Raw genomic sequence first — 21,549 nt, 5'->3', positions numbered from 1 at the left:
ATGAAAGGCAAAACCATACCGACGCTTAATAGTGCATTGGTTAAATCTAGCACAAAACCGACAACAAGCAACGTCGTGGTCAGGGCCTAGGCAAGGAATACAGTAAGAATGTAAATCCTTATGAGGTATTTGCTTCCCACAAGAAATACAATTATTAACTTTTTCTGACATCGGTCTGGAGCAAGAAAACAGTTTCCTCAATGGGGTACTTAACTTTAATGAAGACTTCGGATCTGAAATTCGATTCTGAAAATCTCAGGAGTCAGCCAACCGGCACTTGCAAACTGCTTTTGCTTCGGGCACCGCGCGGCAAGAAAGACTGAAGAAAATGGCATTGGCTGCATCTTTTATACCCCTGGTGCACTGACGTCAGGGAAGTGGCGACAGCTACCGATGCCGGACCTAGACTTTGGAATTCGGGCCGACTGCGGTTAGCCTGCCAGCAGGATAACCCAAGTGTAATGACTACAACAGTGAAACACGATGAACATCCCACTGGTACTTTTGCTTTGGCTAGAAGTCACTGCCCTTTGTAATAATTATTCAGTTTGAACTCAAAGAACTGATCCTTCATGGGTAGTCCCACACCACAGTCAGAAATGCAGTTGAGCAACTGTGACACTTGTAGACATCTCTCAGACATTTAGGAGAGTTTTTTTTCCTCATTTGTGGCTGACCTGGTCAAGAAAAAAGGAATGAAGCCAACCAAAGGAGACCATCTAGTCTAGAAAGAGGAACAGAATCAAGCAATGGAGCCCACAAAGTCCTTCAGTAAAGCCTCTGAATTTGACAAGATGCTCAATACACTGGCAAATGCATTTTCTTCCAAGAAATAGGCTTCCAGAAACTTCCAGGAAAATGTTCCGCTTTCAAAGGGAAGAAACTCAACTGCAACATCCTATTCTGGTACTCAGCCAAGCATGTGGTCATAGAAACAACAACAGCAGGTTCAAAGCATAATTATAGTGCGACACCTGGTATCCTACTCTCAAAGTCAAAGACAGTCTTATGGAGATCCTAAATGAAACCGGACAAAAGGAGGTCCTCAAACTCTTTCAGAGCCTTCCTAAGTGACAAAGGAAACAGAACAAAAGAGAGGAACAATCCAAAGCTCTTGACCCCTTGTTAAGCAGCAAGGTGGCAAAATGTTGACACAACTCTGGGAACTACAATGAACAAGAGAGTTTGCATAAAAGCATGGGAACGTCTTGTAAGTTCCATCTCGCACTTACTTAGGTGATGACTGAAAGGGCAACAGCATTCATGGGTGCAAGAAGATCAGAAGTCAGGGTACCTCTTGATGACATTTCAGATGACTGGCTCCAAAAGAGAGACAGATGACCTGAAGGCTCATTATGCATCTTTCACAGAAAATCTGCTAGATTCTTCCAGGAGGGAAAAGGTAAATTTAAGTCCAGTTCAAAATCTTCCTCAAAATTCTATAGATGTCTCCTATGAAGTGCTTATCCAGCACAAATGCAAATGGAAGATGGAATTATTGTCTTTGTTCATCTTAAAGACATTGGTCTTGGATTCCTGAAAAATCTTCTGAGAACCCAGAGTGCAAAGGAATGCTATACCTTATAAGATCCATGTGCTAGAACATGTCTGAAATCATCTGGAAGTAATACTAAGAAAGACCAGCATCGAGTCTTAGGGCTGGGAACCAGAACTACTTCACGACATGCCTAAAGGCAAACTGCACTCAGAGGAGGCATGCACTGGGCTTGACAGGGACTCCAGACAAAACTCTCTAATAGTATGTTCAGGTACCCATTACTCCGATTCCCATGAGACATGAAACATCTGTATAAAATTCAGGTTTTGAAAGGGCAAATCTTCATACTGAATGACCTGTTGGACACTCCTTGACTCAGATAAGTCTGTAGAATTAGGGTCAGTACCATTAAGCAAGTATTCATTCCCAAGTAACACAAATCTATGACTGGATGACTCGTATAAGTGCCCAGGACCATCAGGTTCCCGACAATCATCCAGGGGCACTGTGGTATAGAGAAAACTGGACTAGATCTCCTCCTGGATGTGAGATGAAGGCACATCTTCCCCTAATCCCTCCATTCCCCACTAAACAAAAGGACTGCTGTAAAATCTGGCACCTACTAGTCAATGGCAAGCTTACTACCGGCAGGATTTGGAGGACCTACTACAAGAAGGCTCAGGTCTAGACCTGCTCCTTAAGTACTTTTGCTTGAGGTATTACTCCAACTAAAACCTAAATCTGTAAGGAAGACATTCCCACCAGTTCTACCTGAAGAACCCTGAAGAATGGTCCTAGCAAAGGCCACTAGCATCTGCCACATTCTCTTTTGAGACATTAGTTTAATCTATGTCACATTTGTGGCAGTTGTCAGTATCACACTCATCTTTAAGGCAGTATACAAGTGCTGATATAGGCCCTGAATGATAGTCTGATAGCAACAAACACACTTCTTATGCCTGTTTTACAATGCAAATACAAGACTTTACTAATGACAGTAAAAATCAAATATGAAACATGCAAACAGCAAAAAAGAAATAACAGGCTCTGGGGAAAATCTTTTTACGCAGTCAGTATGTTCAGAAAGAGGCTGCTCCCTGAGCCAATCATGCCTTCTAATTACAGAACCAGTGGCTGCTGCTCTGCAGGAAGCCTCCAAAGTGTCAAAACGACAATAAGGTGAATGCTAATTAACTAAAGTGGCAGAATTCAGTAAGTCTTGTAAATCTTTGTTCTCCATCATGGAAGGAGTATCTCCAAGCTTAGCCTTTTAGCCTCCAAAGTATGCTGCTGATACTTAAGCATGTGAAAAAGACAATTCATGGATCTAATGGCAGGAGTTGCAGAAGTATAGACTTTTTTTACCTCACCTGTCCAAGGCCCTAGATTCCTTATCAGAAGGCACAGGGTTTTTAGCAATAGTAGCCTTAACACCCTCGGGGCCTTGAGAAATGATTTCTGGATCAGCAGTAGGGTTGTTAAAAAGGAATTGATGAGATTCAGGAACCCTGTAAAACCTATCTGGTTTTCTGGGGGAAGGAGGAACAGAATTAGGAGTTAAAGAATTTTCCATGAAAACATCATCCACAACTTCCAAAACTGGAGGTATAGCCGGAGGCTTATGCTGTGGCAAATCTAAAAATTCCCTGATTCTTTTCATAGACTGTGGAAAATCCTGACATTCCCATTTAAAATACTCCCTAAGGGTATTCAAAGTATCCCCAAAGGAAAAATCCTCTGGAGGGGAGGCAGAAGGGATAGAGTCCTCAGCATCAGAATCCTCAAAGCTAGAAAAAAGTTGAGAATTTCCTTCTTCACCAGCAGACATACTGGAAATCTCAGAATCTGAGACAGACAAAACAGCAGGAGATAATTCCCTAGTCCTCTTTGAAGGGGGGGATGAGAGCCCCTAATCAGGGAAAGAAGATCACCAGCCATCTTTACCAACTGGGACTGAGGTACAGGAGGGGAGGCCGATGCCTGCTTCTGAGTAGGTTTGCGGCTGGAAGGTTTATTAGCAATCTGGGGGGACTCAGGAGGCCTAGCAACTGCAGAAGTCTGAATTAACGTAGTCGGGCTGGTTCTGGTCTCATGTCGAAAAGAAATGGCGTCAGAAGCCGGTGCCTGCAAAACGTCTCCGGACCTATCTGAGGCGGCGACAGGCGGAGGGTCTAAAGACAAAATAACAGCCTGTGGCATGGAGGACTCCGTAAAGGTCTCAGCAGAGGCTTGCTTGGCTGAAAATCTGCAGACTGCAGGGGCTGCAAAAGCACCTCACTGAGTACTGCTGTGCTGACGACCGATTTCACCAGTGCAATGTCAGTAGATTTAACCCTTGGCTTGTTGTGGTCCTTGTCTTTGCGTTTCCTAGGTATATCCGAAGTCGGGAGACCAGAAGACGCCACACCAACGAACTTAGGCCAGACTCCGAAATGCTTATACAAAATCTTAGCTCTACGACGGATGGTACGCAGGTTAAAGGAAGCACAGAGAACAGAGGTCGCAGTTAGGGACGTCATGCTCAAGGCCCAAACAAGTTATGCAATAGGAATGGAAATCACGGTGCGGAATCTGTTTTCCACAGACAAGACAGTTATTAACTTTATCTGACATTCGTTAATGCAAGAAAAGAGGATCCCCAACAGGGTACTTATCTGAAGGAGTCTCCGCAGCAAGAAGGCTGAGGAAATGGCGTCAGCTGCCTCCCTTTATAGCTGCCATACTGACATCAGTTTTACAACTGGTGGCAGCAGACGTCATATACCAAGGACTCTGGTATTCGGGCCGACTGAGGGCTAACGGGAGCTGGATAACCCATATGTAAGGACTGCAACAGTGAAACACGAAGAACATCCCTCTCCTCCTACCACCCAACACTACAACCTGTGAGAGATGCACTTATATAGCCAATCTGGAAGCAAAGGTCTCTTCATCCAAGACTGGACTAGACAGTCAAGAGGAGAGGGTAAACACTTGCACCACACCACGCACATTACATAGTCTCTCAAAACCTACACCACCAAAACACACACACACAAACACAAAACACACACCTACATTAACAGAGGCTCTCAAAAAAAATCTGCCCAAGCAACAGAGACCTCCAAAGCAGAAACGCAAGCAACCTCCACCCACTAACACAACCCAAATGACTCATAGCCTACAAACTCAGTGTGCCACTCAACCACAGCCCATAAGGCATAACAACGTACCCAACACTCTAGTCATAGGTGACTCTATAGTCAGGCACACTGATGTTCCACTCACCAGGCTAAACAAGGAGAAAATTACTGTCAGCTGCCTGTCGGGTGCCAGGATCCACCACAAAACGCACGCACTCAGATCACTTCACAACAAGTACAAATATGACTCTGTCATTGTCCATGTTGGTGTGAATGACCTGAGACTTACTTCCCTGGACTACATGAAAAGAGACATGGAGGAACTCTCCGATCTTGTAGCCCAGGCAGGTATGACACTAGCCCTGAGTAGCATCCTGCCATCACCCAGAATGATACTACAGTACAAGAAGAAAATGATTGACTTCAACAACTGGCTAACCTTCTGGTGGCATTCTAAAAGGATCCAGTATCTGTCTGCCTGGGATGACATGATCGACAGACCACCATGCTTTGCCAGAGATGGTCTGCACCTGTCGCCCTTGGGATTCTGGATACTGGCTAAGACTCTTGCCACCCCCTATAGTGCCTTTTTTTAGGCAAGGCTCAAATGACAAATTTTCCACCATAACAGGTACAAGTAAGCAAAATCTGAGGGTAATGCTACTCAGTGTTAGAAGTCTAAACCTCAAAATGCACTCACTCGATGCACTCCTTAAAATAGAGAACATCGACGTCTGTATAGTGGCAGAGACCTGGTTCAAGGCTCCAGAAAGCATCCCTGCATTATCAGGCTTCAATTCATACCATATCTTTCGGCCACCTAACCTGAACCAAAACACTAAAGGCGGAGGCGTGTCCATATTCATTAAGGATATCCACACCTCCAGGCTAGTTGCTCAGCTTAATCCATCCGAGATTATCCAATTGCAACTAAGTCTGGGCAAGACCACAAACCAAACTGTAGCTTGCTACAGATCCCCCACGATTCCCACTCCTCACTTCTTGATACACTGGAAAATATTAGGGTGTAACCTAACACCCTAATAATGGGAGATTTCAACTACCCCAACATTAACTACGAAAACTACTCGTGTACCAATTCTTTTGCTCAACGTTTTCTGGAATTCAAAAGTTCCAATGCCTTGGATCAACTTATCCACACCCCCACCAGGGGCAGCAATATCCTAGACCTGGTCATTACCAACATGGGTGACCGGTGTTCCACACCAGAGATCAATTTCTTGTTGGTCAGATCCAACCACACACTAATCACCCTAGACATCCACATCCCACCCCCACCCACCATTAGGGAAACCACCGTAAAAAATTTCTCCAAAGCCAATTTCATGCTTCTTAAGACAGAAGTAGCAAACTTCATGACACCCATGCAGACGGACAATAAAGGTACAACTTCTGAATCCGACACAAATGCACTTTATAGGCACTTACACAAGTGCATGGATCATGCTATCCCTAACAGAACCAAGATGCTATGCTCCAAAAAAGGAAGCCTATCTGGTAGTCTCCTGCCATAAACAAACTCTACAACAGAAGAAAGAAACTGCAAAAAGGAGCAAAATCCCATGAATGGAGGAATTCCCTGGTCAGCCTCAGTAAGAAGCTGATATCCCTCATAAAATCCTCCAAAGCCAGTTACGAAAACAAAATTGCCACTGATTCTAAAGACAACCACAAAGCATTCTATAGCTATGTCAAGAATCTCAATGGCAGCACTCAGATCTGCTCTGAGTTACAGCACAATGGCACTAAATATACAGAACCAACTGATATTGCCAACATCCTGGCAGATAGGTTCAGTGCTAACTTTACCCCCCCCACCCCCTAAAGGGCCCATCTCTATACCAGAAGAATGCCAAGTTCCTGTAATCACGGGTGCACAGGTAAAAACCACACTCAAAGCCAAAAACACAGCATCCATGGGACCTGACAACATCCCAGGCTCCGTTCTACACAAACTACAGAATTAACTGGCACCTCACCTAAGTACCATGTTCAGTCATAGCCTCACCTCAGGCTTTGTGCCCACTAAATGACACACAGCGACGGTTATCCCACTCCACAAAGGGGGATTCACCACGGACCCTGGGAACTACCACCCCATTAGCCTGACGAGCCTGGTTTAGGCCATGGAACGTATCATCATGGAACTTATAAACAAAGACATTGGTAATCTCCAAACTCTGGACCCCATCCAGTTCGGGTTTGTAAAAGGAAGATCATGTCTCCTAAATCTGACAGACTTCTTTGAAGCAGTCACCAAAGATGAGGGTAAGGTAGTTCACACAGCCTATCTAGATCTCGCCAAGGCTTTCAACACCATCCCCCACTCAGAAATTATAGATAAACTCACTAAACTATGTATAAATCCCTATGTCACAAGATGTGCTGCCAACTGGCTCACTGACAGAACCCACACTGTGAAAGTAGCAGACTCCAAATTCTTTTGCTTCACTTCCAGTTCCAGTTTTTGGTTGGTTGGTGATTTGTGGTGGTTGGCAGACACCGGTTTGGCGTATTTTTCTAGACTCCAAATTCGACTTCAGACCAGTGACAAGTGGAGTACCACAGGGTTCAGTCCTGGGTCCTCTCCTGTTTGGTACCTACTTCTCTGAAGTACAGGCTAACACAGAAGGTTTTTGGCTAATGAAGTTCGCAGATGACTGCAAACTAGGAACCATAATCAAAACATCCTACAAAAGGGCCTCACTGAAACAGATGCCTGGTGTCAAAGCCATGGCCTTAAGCTCAAAGCCAAAAAGTGCATTGTCATCCCTTTTGGTAAAAACTCTGTACCCATGGACTACCACATACGCGGTAGTCAACTTAACACCACAAGTGTGATGAGACCTTGGGACACAGGTGGACAGTAGTCTCTCCTTTGATAATCACATCGCCACAGTAGTCAGGAAATCCTTCTACGTGGCACACCCCATCACAAAAGGTTTCTCATCCAGGAAAAAAAAGAGGTCATTGTTCCGCTCTACTCGTCACTCATTAGACCCATTATAGAGTGCAACGCCCTTTTTGGTATGTACCTCACAAGACATCTACAACAACTGGAAAGGCCACAGAAATACCTCACAAAGAGGATTACTGGCCTCAAATAGATGCCCTACACAGACAGTCTCAAAAAACTCCAGTTTTACTCTGTCGCATATCGCCTACTCAAAGACGATCTCTGCCTAACATACAAAGCTATGTCAAACCCAGAGCTGTTGGACATGCTCCACTTAAAGAAATCCCAATCCCTCCGAGCTACACGCTCTCTAGGGACCTAAACCTTGTCACCATAATAAATACAACATGCTGGAGGGATAGATTCCTGTCCCAGAGACTTCCCATACTCTCGAACAAACTACCAATCTATATCAAACAAAGCTCCTCATTAGCACTCTTCAAGAAAAATCTTGATGATTAGATGGGAAATAGGAAATTCACCCCGGGGATCACTTCTGTGGCTCTGCTCAACAGGGGCACAGGTAAATAATTTTCTTGGGTGGTGAAAGCCAGCATACCTTTTTGGCTATGCTTATATAGGCCCTAGGGTCAATAGCCTAGTACCTACCTATGAACCTAAGAATCCTGCTTCTACTTCATTGATTTTAGGACATCCGCAAATGTGATGTCTTCTAGGGGGGACTCATGTGAAGAGTCTGTGTACTTCCTTCTACAAGTCTGTTTTCGCAGAATATGTCTCTGGAGCTCTGACAGAGACAAGCTGGAATCAGAAGGGGAGCCTGATTGTCAAGCTGTCTCAAAGACCATGCATTCTGACTGTCCCTATTGAAAATGGGAGGAATGAGGCACAGGATCCATTGGGAAACAGGATGGATTTAAACTCTGTGCACACATTTGTTTTCTTGGACCAGCCAAGGCCCCTCCCACAGCCTCGAAAGCAGATTCTGCCACTGGGGCTTAGGAATTACTTCATCTGTCACTGACTCAAGAAGTCTACCATTTCCAAGTTAAATCAGCTCTGAGGGAGTCCGGAGACCCAAGCTATCAACTGCAAAAGCATGGAGGGGGAAGAATAGCTCTGAGAACTTCAGTGTCAACTCTGCCATTGGCACTCTGACCCTGGCACTTCAGCTGTGGGACTAGTCTCAACCCAAAAGCATCAGTCTCGATGCAGTTAAAACCAAAGACTCTAGGGTTGTTGAATCTGACTGAGGTGCACCAGAAGGGTTCGGACCCAGGGGAACCAGATCCAAATATTTGGCTGGTAGAGGAATGAGGTGTGATGGAGTCGATGAGCCTGTTCCTGGACCTCCTCTGGGGGAATGGTACCAGGAGGACCCCCAGCTGGATCTGTGTCCTCAAAACTTTTCTCATCATTTGGTCAACCTCCACTTATGTGAGACTTCTAGTGGATCTTCCAAACCCCATTGATGAAGGACACAGGTCTCAAGGTAGCTTATATTGGAGGATCAGCAAATGTAATCGAGGACTCAGCGGACCAGTGAAAAAGTAGATCTAGGAGAGGGAGTTCGGACTCAGATGGTCAATGGATCCACCTGCCTTGACATTTTAGGCATTGGACCCAACAAACTGGTTGGATCCAGATACCTTTTCCTGACTTTTCCTGTTCTCTTTGAGTTTCTTCTCTTCAGTCATCTTTTCTACAAATTTCTCTGTGTTTTTCTTTAGTCCTACCTTCTCTTTTTCCATTCTCTTCTCGGTATTGGGAGAAGATGATGTCAGTCTAAGTTCAAAGGATACAGTGGCTGACCCTGTTTATGGAGGAAGCAAGCCTTTAGGCAGCACAGATTTCACAGTTTGCTTGAAAGTGAGAGGCACCCAAGCAATAAACACAGATGGAGTTTGGGGTTTTCAGCAGCAATCTTGAGTTCACAGGCTGAATACTTCTTTTCAGACATTAGAAGGTAAACTACAGTTAACTTATTAATTACTCCATAAAAAGGAATATCTGCTGTAATAAATATATATATATATATATATATATATATATATATATATATATATATATATATATGTGTATATGTATATATATATATATATATATATATATATATATATATATATATATACTGTATTAGAATATGCCTTTATAAACAACAATAAGCACACTAAAAGGGAGCACACTAACTATCCCACTAATAGTCAAAAATCTAGTAACAGGAGTAAACACTACTGGAAAGTTCTTTTATAAAAACGTACAGTCTTAAGGACTACAAATCATTACCTATGTATCAATCGAACCCCAGAGAACAAAATACTCTATCCTAAATGCTAACAGACTAAAGGGAGTAGTCAAGAGAATGAAAATTGGCAATAAAGGTTTTCACTTACCATGAATGCAAAAGAGATTTCTGAAAACACGTCTGGATACACAGGCAGAAAACGAGATCTGAAGTAGATCATCCAGAAGGAGGGAATTGTGAGTAGGAAAGGAGTTAAGGAGTCTCATATTCAAAGCTTTAGTAGAACCCAAATGTTGAGTCAGACGAAACTAGACATCATCGGATCCACTGTTGCCTGGGCCAAACTCCCAAAAAAGGATCAAATCTTTATCCCCCCCCCATCTAGTTTCCATTCGTGAGGGTCTGCCCTTGTCTGCCACATAATTTTGCTCTGATGGAATGTAGGACTCCTGTAGAATAAGACTGTGCTGTGAAGCTACATCCCAAGATAACATAGCCAATCTGCAAATGGGGTACAAACTGGTTCTCTCGTGGCTGTTGATGCATGACATGAATGTTTGTAACAACTTGAAGAGGTCCAGAGGTTCCTTCTTAAAGATACATTTACCTGCATTTTGGGGAGACTGTTATTTTTATTTATTTTTTCTGAAATTAGATGAAGAGTTAGAGAATCCCTTAGAGAATTTGGAAGAGATTCCCTGTATCAACTTACCCCTTTCATCACACTTTTTGATAACCTCTGCAGCACAGGAACCTAAAACTAAATATCTATCCAAAGGAGAATTTAAAATTTAATTTTCATACTATCTGGAAAGCTATGAGAAAGCAGCCAAGCAAACCTCCTCAAAACATTACCAGCGGCCACAGCCCTGAAAGAAGTACCAACTGAGATATACAAACACTAAACAATGAGTTGTGACCTGTACAATGGAGGAAATTAAATTGCTTAAAAAAGATTTTTCTTCACAAGAAGAAATTGCAGACATAACATTCCTCACATTTTCTCAATTAGTTGGAATACACTTTAACATGTGGGCTTGACAATTCAAAATTCTGAAAATAGCAGAAGTATACACTTTTCCCCCTACTTTTCAAAAAAAAAAAAAAAAAAAAGAGTAGGATTGAAATTAACTAAATGTTTAGCAGCTGTGTGATTAGCTAAAGCTGCTAGCTGCTGGGTCAGGTTTGGGAAGAGTGTATAAAAACTTAAAAGACTGTGGGACTTTTACACATTCTGCCGTTTTAGGGGCAGTCAGCTGATTATCAGAAAAACTGCAGTCAATGACATACATATCTTCCAGAGCTGACAGAACTGGAGGAATGGGTGTAGGCTCTGGAAATTCCTTCTATAAGTGCTCACACTATTTTCTGAGACTGAGAAACCTCACTACTCTGCCACTGAAAACACTGGAAATAGTATCAGAAAAAGATAAATCCCCACAGGGAGAAACATGAACTGAACACTCCTCTGAGTCTAAATCAAACAAAAGAGGAGAAACCTCCTGAATATTTCCTATCATTTTCCTGTTCAGATTCAGAATCTTGAATCTTTTAAGGAAAAGAAGCATCTCTTTTTCTTTCATCAGAAACCACTTCCTAAGAAGGATCAATAGTCTGAGTCAAACCCTGAGCCAGACCCAGTTCCTGTCCAAGTAAATTTCAAGAGGAGCAGATACATGTTCGGTTTTCTGTTTCTTTTTGAAAGGAAAAATAGGGGCAACAGTTTTGTCAACGGCGGCAGCAGCAGCTTCTCCAGGGAAGTGCACAACATTCTGACCAAATAGAGAAGTCTTCCTTTGTTCCCTTTCCCAGGGTGGACAAGAGTTGCTCTCTTTTGCCCACTGAGGGGACCCCCAACAGCCATGGAGAACTTGGCTAACCTCTGGTACATAGTGGCTGTAGATGCTAAACCAGAGGGATCCTGGGTAACAGAGGAGTGGTATGAGGAACAAGCTATGGCCACAGCAGGGTCATCCACCTGCAGATGAGGCAAATTGCTAGCCTGCTGTAATGGCAAAGGCTATTTGCTTAACCTTTTCTTTTTGTGACTTGAAAAAGAACAGACTATGGGAAGACTAGCTTGTTCCATGGTCAAGCCAAAAATCATGCCTCTTTCCCAGTGAAAACAAGCAGCAAAAGCCAGTAAAAATGTAGTCTTTATAAGTCACTTTTTCACATAAAAACACAATAAAAAGCAATTTAAAACACTATTTCAGCCTTAAAAAGTAAAATAAATACAAATTCTCCACAGAAAAAAAAGGTTTTAATTACTTTAAACAACTTTTAAACTGACAAGAAATAAGTGCACTCCTTTTTTTAAAGGTACAGTTAAGTCTCATGATAGCCCACAGAAGAGAGCTCTACATATAGCCTAAGCTACATGGGTCCTATCCCACGGCAAATGTCCAGCTTTCCAAAGCTAAGAGCTCCTTCCACAGGCTCCACCTGTTAGGAGTCCGAGCAGAGTTCCAGAAAAAGACAGTTGAAACTCAAAAGGTTTTAGAGCACTCTTTTTTTTTTTTGTCCAGGAGGGAGGCAAGAGCCCTAAAGAACCATGCTAGCAAACAAATCAAACACTAAGTACATAAAAAGGGTGGACAACACCAACAAACATCTGTTTTATGATGAAACAAATCACTGTTGCAGTAACCTAAACTATATGGGTGGACTCCAAAAACTTAAGGAAGAAAAAGACAGTAAGAGAGGAAGCCCATAAATTAAGACTCCAGACACCCATGGAGAATTATCCTAGCAAAGCCAGTTCTGGACCGGGAGAAGAAATCCAGTTTATAGTGCTTTGTAAAAGTGTGCAGAGAGGACAATTTTGCTGCCTCTAGAATATTTATAGAGTCCACCCCTTTTCAGAAAGCCACTGAAAAAGCCAAAGCCCTTGTGGAATAGGCTGTAACCCTGCCAAGAAAGAGCTTATTATGGTGAAGATAATAAAAGACAATAGCATGACATGGGTCGATGTTTAATCACTGAAAGGTTCAGTTCATTGAACCTCCGATGATCAAACACAAAACATAGAACGTTCATTCATCGAATGTTCACTTCACATAATGTGTGAGACAGGGAAAGTAACTAGTTGGCCAACATTTCCCCATCACAAACACCACACTATTTCAAACCCACCCAGGTGGGGGGTTGTGCCCTCAGTCCCCCTAAAGTGGGGGGCTTTGTTACCCACACCCCCCAACTATATATACAAACTCCGTGACTGCACTACAGTGGGGAAAGGGCATGGAAGTAGTTGGCCAATATCAAGAAATTTGCCCTTTTCCCCACTGCAGTGCAATCTTGGAGTTGGTATATATAGTTAGAGGGGGTTGAATTCCTGCAATATGTGTAGTGGGAAAATATTGGCCAACTAGTTACTTCCCCCTCTCAAACATTAACTGAAGTGAATGTTAGATGAATGAACGCTCGATGGGTAGTGTTCGATTATCAGAGGTTTGATGAACTGAACCTTCGATGATTAAACATAGACCCGTGTGACACAACCACTTGGAAATGGTGTGTTCTGAAACTGGTCGTTCTTTCTTCTTGCCTTCCTGGGAGACAAATAGCTAATCATGCTTTCCCGCGGATTCGAGTTTTGTCTAGGTAGTATCTGAGATGCCTTCGAAAATCTAGGCGGTGAAGGATCACTTGTTTATTGCTTCAAGAAAGAAAACTGAGATTAATAATCTAGCTTAAAGTAAGAGACCTCTTTAGGCATAAAGGGAGGATCTGTTCTCAAAGAAACACATTGCCTGTGGAAGCCAAGGTAGAGTTTACTCACCAACAAGAGCTTGATACTCCCCCACTTGATGTCAGAGTTCTAGTAGCAGGATTTCTCATTTCCTTTAATACTTAATACTTTGTGCACTTTTTTCTGAGGATGCGCACTCTCAAAATTCTATCACACAGGCAGTTAGTTGAAGAATTTCTAGACTGGGGTAAATCAAACTCTCTTGGATTTGGGTGAGTAAATGCAAACTGTGGGGAAGCTTCTGGTAATTCCCCATGGCCAAACTGAAATTAAGGGAGAACTACTGTTAACTTGTCTAAAAGGGAGTCACCACCACAATTTTGGAGAGCACTTCTGGAACTGCAGAACAACCCCGAATATCAGTAGAAAGGATGAAAAAGCATAAATGAACATTCCCTTCCATGGGAACGAGAAATCGCCTGTCCTCCAGGTCTGTTTGGAAGGAGTTCTGGAGTAGAATTCTTTTTGTTGTCAACAGATCTACTTGAAGGTGTTTTCCTACTTTTGGGTCAGTTCTTGGAAGACTCCAGGATGAAGCTGCCATTTGTAGGAGTCTGTCTGCAGCTAAGTTTTGCTGTGACAGAATGTATGAAGCCTAAAGAGTCAGCTTTATTTGAGCTGCTACCTGCCAGGTAATCACAGCATATCTGCAAAGGGACTAAGATCTGGTATGCCCCTGTTTTGTGTAGACTATGGTGCTGTCTACGTACACCTGTAGAAATCCTGAGGACCAGAACTGTGACCTGAAAGGACAAGGGAAGTAGGTGCTTAACCCAGACTGATCTGAGACACCAGTGTATTTTCCTCATGTGTAGTCTGGCCAGGGGAGCATGACAATCGCAGATGTCGTGTACCCCAGAATACTGAGAAACTCCCTTGCAAATGCATAGTTTTGACAGGAGAAACTCTGGAAGAATCGTTGAAACAAGTCTACTTTTGGAAAAGAAATGCTCTTCCCAAAGGTGGAGTCAGGCAAACATCACAAGAAAATCATTCTGAGGGGAACAAGAGATGACTGCTGAAAGTTTATTTGGAAACTCAAACTGAGTAGAGGTTCCTGAACAGCTGAAACAGCCTTCTGACAGCTGAAGAAAGAGTCTGCAAAGATAAGAAACAAATACAAATATGGCAAATGTTAATGCCTTGAAGTCTGCAATAAGTAATATGCATTTTGTGAATACCCGAGGTTCTGTGGATAGTCCGATGGGTAAAACAAGAGGACTGACAAGATTTGTTGAGTAAAGCAAGAGAACTGATAAGATTTGTTAAATCTGGCTAAAATTAAGAAATGCTTGAAATGCTTTGCATTGGGTATGTGATGGTAGGCATCCTTTAAATCTAACTTTACCATAAAAGCTAAAAGGAGAATCAATAGGTACAATAAACTGCAGAGAACATCTTAAACTTCATAATGTTGACAAAAAGGTTTCAAAACAGAAAGAGCCAGCAGCCTTCCTTTTTGGGAACCAGAAAAATTACTGAATAAAACATTTTGCCTGGGAGATTTCTCTGGACAAGAGGGAATCCCATACCCCTGCTGGATAACATTTAGTATCAAGCTGTCTAAAACAATCTGATGCCATAAGGTGAAGTCTCAGAGACATGGAAATATTGTTGGGGTGGGGGGTGAAGAGGTTTATATTTATGTTTATTGAGAGGACTGTCCTTTTCCTCAAACATTTTAAGCATATCAGCTGCAGAAAGGCCAAATGGAACTTATTTATCCAAAGCAGAATTCAAAATTTCAGATTAAACATCTAAAGTAAATTTTGAAAAAGATGCAAGCAAATCTCCTCCAAACTGATCCAAAAGCTGTGGCTCTGGAGGGAGAATTAGTAACATCACTGGCAGACTTTAAAATACGCTTAGTCACATGAGAAAAAGCTGTCACATAAGTATTTAACAAATTATTAACCTCAGAAGAAAGAAGGTTAGCCATTAACTTATGTAATGTTCTCAAAAAATAACAAAAACTTTTACCATATGAGCTTAATGGTTTAAAATTCTGGAAATTGAAGTATTAAATGAAGACATTTTCTTCCCACCTTATCCATTGCTTTCCCATCCCTGTCAGGGGGTAATGGGGTAAGCAGTCTTAACCTGTTTAGCAGAAGCAGATTTGGTATACAGGAATAACTGCTACATCTGCTTTATGATTAGAAAACGTATTTGTGTGTCTAAGGTACCTTGTATAACTTTATCAGACATCCTAGGGAAAGAATCTTGGCTATCAGTTAAGGCAGAAGCAGTCAGAAAAACATTCTCTAAGGCAGGAGGGATAGCCACAACTTTTGCCATCTCTAACTGTAATAAATCATAACACACTTTTGTGGTCCAGGAACTCCATTCAGATCCCAGTGAAAAACCTCTTTCATCTTAGACAGTGTCAGAAAAAGAAATCTCTTCAGCAGTGGCATCTGACAAAATACATTTCTCAGAATCAAAATACTCAGACTGAGAAGAACTTCCTGAACTACAACCATCTCCCAGTAATGTCTGCCCTTCTGTCTGAAATTCTCTAGAAAGGGAAGGAATTTTTTTCCTTTTCTTCCTTGAAAAAATGAGAAAGCAAAACAAGCATTAATATGTTCCATGGCAAATCCCAGTAAGTCTGCCCTGTCCAGAGAAATAGAAATAGATGACCTACAATTTCTCACTAAGCACACTCTCCCTGACAATAGACTTACTCATAATAGGCACATTGGTCCCACTGTCCACCTTGTCCTTCCTGGCCAAGTGAAAACCCTTCACCTGCACCTTCCTCCAACACTGACAAAAGTCTCTTTTTAATTGTCTGTCAATGTAATCCCTACAGTCCTACAAAGGGCATGGCTACCCTCCTGTCTCTGGTGGCCAAGAAGGCTGGGAGAAAAAGATAGTCTGAGGAACAATTGCCACAACAGAGTCACCAACTAGTGGCTGAAGCAGAAAAGGAGCCAGCATGACACCTGAGATTCCTTTAAAACTTTCCTATTTTTGCATGCAGGGAAAGGTACTATCGTGGAGACCAGAGCTTGCTCCATAGGTAAACCAAAAAGAGATATCAAAAGTGGGGAATTGAGCCTGATTGGCAAACTGTAATGTAGGGAAGAAGTGATCCTAAGTTAAGTAACCCACTAACAGTCCCCCACAAGCACAGTACCCTGGTCAAAGCACAGAAAAGGTTACAATCCAAATAGAGAAAGTTCACATAAGCATTTACATAACTTCTTTAGAAATGCAATGACAGTCTGAACACATTCAGTTCCCTAGCTAAATACAACAATTTTCTCAGAAAAATATTTTTTTTCATAAAATAAAAGCAAATGAAAGGCATTTCTCAACAGCGACTTATCTGCCCAGCATTAAAGATCACTAACTGAATGGCAGTTTCATGGGATCCACAAGAATGAGCGCTCTCTTCAGCAGGAAAAATGTTCTGAAGCATTTCACGCTCCAACTGTCTTTTTTTTTATACAGCTCTGCTGGCTCCTGACAGCTGGAGTGTATGGAAGGTGTCCTTATCTTTGGAAAGTTGAACGGGTGCATTGGGGAAGGACCCAAAGAGCACAGGCTACTGCAACAGTGATCAATGTTTTAACATCAAGTGTTACAGCAGCATCCCCAATGCAGGACTATGGGCTAGCCCACAGAAAGAAACACACACACACACACACACACACAAACAAAATAATGTAATGCAAGAGCAGGGAGTAACAAAAACTGTCTACAAATGATACTGCAAATGTCACTCACGCTCTTCATTACCTTCTTATAGGTGGAGTTCCTTAAAAAATTCCAAGCTGGAAAACAAAAACCCTCCTCAAAACAAGGTGCCACGTGATCCTAAGAAAGGTCAACAAGAGAAACTAGTGAGGAGAAAGAGCTCCCGAGGAGATTCAGGGGTCAAAACAAAAAGAAATGATATCAGCATTAGATTCAGTATTAAGATAATAAGTAAAGAGACTTCATCCAGAAAAAAGGTGGTTATTACTTCTCTATACTCCTCCATCATTAGACCAATAATTAACGCCCCGTTTGGTATGTACCTCTCCACACATCTGAACCAACTGGAAAGCCCACTGAAATACCTCACAAAGAGAATCCATGGCCTCCAACACCTGTCCTATGCGGACAGCCACAGATCACAATCACTCTATTCAATATTGTACATACTGTTCGGGGGTGATCTGTGTCTCGTCTACAAGGCAATCTCGGACCTTGCCCTACTAGAGATCCTCCATATCCGTAAGTCTAACTCCTCATGTATTACCCACTCAAAAGGCCTGAATCTAATATGCGACATAAGCAAAACCTGCTGGAGAGACAGGTTTGTCTCCCAGAGACTGCCCCATCTCTGGAATAGACTTCCCATACATGTCAAACAGAGCACCTTGCTGACCTTTCAAGCACAACCATGATGAGTGGATGGGAATCCACAAATATGTCCCAGGGGTTCCACCTGTGTCCCTCACTGACAGGGGCGACAGGTGCTGACTGAGGTTTCTTTTTGAGGATAAACTCTTGGCTAGGCTTGTAAGGGCCCCAGGGCCATTAGCCTAGTAACCTCCTATGATCCTAAGAAAAACAATGAAATTGTGCATATTTTTATCAACCAGAGGAGAAGTTGTGGGTAGCAATTAATAAAGAGTTGAGGGATTTTATCTGGAAGGGAAAGAGGGCAAAAGTTATGTGGGATAAGTTCCAATAGAACAAGGTGGTTTAGGATTACATGATTTGAAGCAATATTTTACAGCTACACAGTGAAGGTTCTTATACATAAAACAAGCAAAAAGCTATAATTCAAAGTAACAGGGGATGATGATGAAGCAAGAAATGAGGAGAGAGTGGGATTTTGGATGCAGATCCTTAAGAATATCAGTCATACAGAATATTATATTCATAATTTAACAGAAAGTGTTCTGAAAACTAAGCCAACATGGGAATGAAGAAAGAGGATTCTGGTGCTAGGGATGAGTGCAATTCACGGTAAAGGGAACAGGCAAATGAGGGCTGGGATTTACTGGAGCAAACTGTCAAAGGAACCAAGGTATTGGGAAATCTCAGTTCTAAAACCACAGAAACTCGTCCCAACCAAAGGCAAAAGCAGTGGTAAAAAACACCCACCACTATGGCAGGCACAGAGCAATCCAGGAAAGTAAATCCACATAAATCACAGTTCTGTAAAATCTAACCATATCAGTAGATGTCCTTCTCTTTACTACTGCAGTACTTACAACTTGTGGAATCTCCTGCCAAGGATAGTCCAACATCTGCTCAGAATGCCATAGCCATTAGCTATAACCAGTGTGGTATGTCAGACATATTCTGCCCTCATCAGCATAGGGCATAAAGGTGATGTAGTATTTATTTATTTACATTTGTTGACTGGGAGTGTCCGACTGGAAGTAGGTCCATTTTCAGCGGAGGCTCGGGGAGGAAAGTTCCACAGTTAAAATATACAGACAGTAGTTACAATGGATTTACATAGCAATTAACAATTACAAACATAGTTACAGGTGAAGAACATAGTACATCAGTAGACAACTAGAATCGTTATCATCTGCAAAGTACATAACATACATTAACAATTGTTACAATAAGAAGTTCCTGCTGTATAATAAGTAGTTAGGCTTATGAGCATCCGAGCTTGTTATAATCAAGGTAGTTAGTGGGGTGGGAAGAAAGGTAGTGGGTGGATGGGGTGGGTGATATTAGAGGGGGAGTTGCAAGGGCATAGCCAGCATGTTTTTAGGTGCGCTTTTAGTAAAGTTTTGAAGTGGGTGCATGATGGTATGGAGGTAACTGTGGGTGGGAGGGAGTTCCATAATTTGGCTATGGCGCAAGAGAATAGTGCTTCTCCAGCAGAGTTATTGGCTTTAGTGACCTGTAAGTGATTTTTGTTGCTGGATCTTAGTGGTCTGGTGGTGCGATAGGGTTGGAGTAGATTCTGGAGGGATGGGACTTCTAGTGGATGGTTTACTAGTTTGTGGGCGAGTGTGAGTTGATACCATTGAAGGAGGTGAGGGAGTTCAAGCCAGCCCAGTTCAGCAAGTGAGAGAGAGTGGTGACTATGGTAGGATGCCCCTGTGGTGAATTTGGCGATTTTGTTGTAGCAGGTCTCGAGCTTGTTTAGACCACATTGCCTTAGGTTGGTATATATTGGAGAGGCATAATGTAGGGTGGAGATAAGGTGGGAATTTGCTACTGAAATCTTTGCTGCTTTGGTGAGAAGTTGCTTATTTCTGTATAACGCTCCTAGTTTTTTGTGGACTTTTTTTTATGGTCATGGATATGTGAATATCAAATTTTAGTTTATTGTCTATTTCCACTCCTAGCAATTTGGTGTGTTCTGTTGGGTGTATAGTGGTGTTATCTTTTGCTGTGATGTTAAAGTAAGAGTTGTTTTGAGTATGTTTGGTGGGTTGGAAGATGAGCAGTTTAGTTTTGTTTAGGTTGAGTATTAATTGGGCATCGGATAACCAAGTTTCAACAGAGGAAAAGGATTCCTGTGTGACTTTTTGCAGTTTGGGTAGGGAATGAGCTGAGCAGATGATGGTTGAGTCATCTGCATATTGTATGAGTGTGCCATGTTTGTTAGAGAAGAGTAGGGGTCCAAGGATGGATCCTTGGGGAACCCCTATAGAGACAGGTAGTTGGGGAGATATGTCATTCTGCCATACAACAAATTGTTGGCGGTCAGACAGGTAACTCTGAAACCAGTTGGTGACTGACTGAGAGAAGGACAGGTTATTGAAGACAGAGATGAGTTGTTTGTGTGGGACCATGTCAAATGCTTTAGATAGGTCTAGGAAACTAGCAGAGGAGAGATAGCCATTGTTTTTATGCTGAAGAATAGTGTTAGTAAAGGAGAGTAAGGCAGTTGTGGTGCTATGGTTTGGTCGGAAACCATGCTGAGTATTGGAAAGGAGGTTGTTAGCAAGGAGGTAGTCTGAGACCTGAGAGTGAATGCATCTCTCTAGTATTTTGAAGAGTGGAGAGAGAATAGCTCTGGGGTGGTAATTGGTTAGTTCTGTGAAGGGGCCACCTTTGTGGAGGCGAATTATATGTGATACTTTCCATAGTGTGGGAACATAACTTTCTGACAGAGATCAGTTAATCAAGATGGATACTGGGTAGGCTAGAGCATCAGCTGTGATTTGTAGGTATTCACTTGAGAGGTTGTCTGTTGCTAATTTAGTGGGCTTAAGTTTACTTAAGAGTTTTTTTTTTTTATGTTGGAGGCAGGAACAGGAGAAAAAGAGAAGACAGTGGGGAGATTACTAGTTGAAGGTGTGGGTTGGAGAGGAGGGGTGTTGTGTTGTCTAGCTAGTGACAGTATGGTTTGTGTGAAGTGTGTGTTGAATGAGGTAGCAATATTTTCGGAGCAGTGTGGGATGTTAGGAGTTGGGGTCCTGACTTTACCTGGGTGGAGGATGGAGTTTATGGAGAACCAGAATTGTTTGGGGTTGTGTTGGGAGGAGTCTAGGGCAGACTAGTAGTACTGGAATTTGTCCTGTTTTATTAGCTTTTTGACTCTATTGCGTAGTTCTAGGAATTTCTGTCTAGCTGAGGGGGTTTTGGTTTTGCACCAGTGCTCCCAGGCTTTATCCCTGTTTTTCATTTTTGACCTGGTGGTTTTCTGTAGCCATGGGGAGGGTTGTGCTTTGGTTCTGGAAAGTCTTATGGGGCATAGTAATTAAGGATGCTCAGCAAGGTAGTATTAAAAATTCAACTGCGTCATCAAGACTTTAGAGGATGCCAGTCACATTCTTTGAGGGATGAAATGAATGTGAGTGGGTTAAAGTTTAGTTTTTTACGTATTTGACGGTAGATGACAGGTTTAGCTTGGTATAGGTGTTTTTTGAGTAGGAATGTTGGAGAGTGATCACTAAGGCTATCTGATAAGCAGCCTGCTATATATGACTGGGGGCTCTTACTGACTAGTATCCAATCCAGGGTAGTGTGCTTGCTGGAGTTTTTATTTATCCTGGTTGGCGACTGGACTAGCTG

At 42.4% G+C, this 21,549-nt stretch overlaps 1 protein-coding gene across 3 annotated transcripts in view; it reads right to left on the bottom strand.

Moving 5' to 3' along the window:
• The window catches only part of RARS1 (arginyl-tRNA synthetase 1), a 1,169,219-nt gene that overhangs the window by 549,367 nt on the left and 598,303 nt on the right, over positions 1-21,549 (bottom strand). The gene's annotated exons all lie outside the window — the stretch shown is intronic.

This window comes from Protopterus annectens, chromosome 4.part0, assembly GCF_019279795.1.
Source record: "Protopterus annectens isolate FY-2018-M chromosome 4.part0, PAN1.0, whole genome shotgun sequence".
NCBI classification, from domain to species: domain Eukaryota; kingdom Metazoa; phylum Chordata; order Ceratodontiformes; family Protopteridae; genus Protopterus; species Protopterus annectens.
Note: the sequence above shows the minus strand (reverse complement) of the source record. Positions and strands in the feature narration are given on the sequence as shown.